A 1,916-nucleotide genomic window follows, 5' to 3' on the forward strand; every position below is an offset into this window, starting at 1 on the left:
CAGGGCCAATAGTTTGTCCTTGCTGTTTTTCTGCCAATCAAAGTGCAAATCTGGACACTTTTGTATGGCTTTATCTTGTCAATATTTTAACAACGTTTTGATACGAGAAGAAATAAGTTGTGGTGTGTGAGGTGAGAGGGGCAACGGGCCTGAGGATCAAGATGGCTAGCTAGCGCGGGGTTGGAGTTGCTCTAGGCCTCCTCGCCCCCTTATTTTCCATATAACTATCCAGTTAGGTTGTATTCCTAACGTAACACAGGTCCTCGCTTTGAGCCTATGTATGCAATGGCTGAAGGTTGGAGAAGGCAACGCGTGGGTGGACCCTATGAAAGACGGACGGACGGGTTTTGAGTCGATCCGCCAGGCTATATCGACCTGGTCGATGAAATAACCGAGATCGAAGCGCAGCAAACCTTCATCGAGGAATCAGATTGCAAAGTTTGAAGTACGGCTGGCTGGATAACATAAAAACGGAGGGGTAAGACAAACCACAACTGATATTAGGAAGCTGAAAAAGGGACTATAAAGATCTACCAACCCAGTGGTTTTAAACAGGAGAAAGTCTTTCGAAAAACAGCATGGTCCAAACTGGAAGCACACATGGCAGAGTCGAGGACAGTCCCGCAGGGATAATGTTGCATTATCAAGACTTGCCAGAACAGTTTGAAAAAGGAGACACAACCGAAAGTGTTTCTCTTCGTCATTACATGTTCTGTACCTTACCGACGGAATGGGAGGGTGGATGCGGGCACAGCTATAGGGCCCGGGACCCGGCGATACTGGATCCGCACCCGGATCTGGCAAGATGCTCCGCTTACACGGACGGGACCGCATCTGAAGGCCGCTATGAGGCAAGCGGAATTAGAGGCCGGGGCGGCAAAGTAGATGCGCTCACGCCAGCTGATACAGTGCAAATCTACAACCTTTCAAACGACGCTGCGCCTTTCCCAAACGAGGCGAACAGCGAGGAAACCATGTTTCATCCGTTCCTGATTTATCCCGGGACTAAACTAAAGCTGTCCCGCGGGTTCTGAAGTGACCTTTTTGAGACCAAGGCAGAGGCTGAGGATTTCTTGGTGCTCAGACCCCGGCCGAAGGACCTAACGACGGGAATGCGATGCTCCCAGAATCTACTTCACAGAACTGTTGGATGCAGGTTAAAAGCGGTTATTCGGCACAGACAAACACACATCAGGGCATCCCTAAGGATAAACTGTGTCTGCCAAACAAGAGAGGATGTGTGTTGGGGTTTCTTTACTATATTATTTGCTTTAAGTGAAGTAAAATTCAAGATTTTGGTTGCAGGTCACGGAGATAATTTGATGAATAAATTTCTTTTCTTTGGTTAATGTGGTGTTTCTACTGTTCTTGCTCTTTTGGACATTGGATGGGGGTACAACAAAATATGATTTAGGGGGTGAGGCCTTGTAACGTTGTGAAAGCCGCTTTCTCAGGTCAGGTGCTAAATAGTGGGTGTTTGTCTGTGGTTTTTGCCACCTTGTTAGTTATGTAAGATGTGGTTTGCAATGTTACATTGTTTTTTCTAATATGTTCATATTTTATTGTTTTTTTCTTTTTGTTGGCGACTGGGGTGATTAATTGGATCTCTACAGTTGTCTTACTATAGTGTATATACGGAGACAATGTAACCTTGGCACAGTCTTGTTGGTTATTAATGTCGATGTTACACATAGTAGTTGATATAAATGGTATTAAATGGACATAAGCGCTCATTGTCTTGATGGATTAAAGGCCCACTATAGATGTGGCCCTTATTCAAGCGTCACATTTTTAACCTCCATACTCTCCATTCTTAAATCCCATGGAGGAGTTCTTCTCTGCCTGGCGCTGGACAGTGTCCGACCGTCATCCTCATCAACAGGTAGCCTTCTACAGGCCATGGAGGAGGCATGTGG

This window comes from Etheostoma spectabile, chromosome 4 (assembly GCF_008692095.1).
Source record: "Etheostoma spectabile isolate EspeVRDwgs_2016 chromosome 4, UIUC_Espe_1.0, whole genome shotgun sequence".
NCBI classification, from domain to species: Eukaryota; Metazoa; Chordata; class Actinopteri; order Perciformes; family Percidae; genus Etheostoma; species Etheostoma spectabile.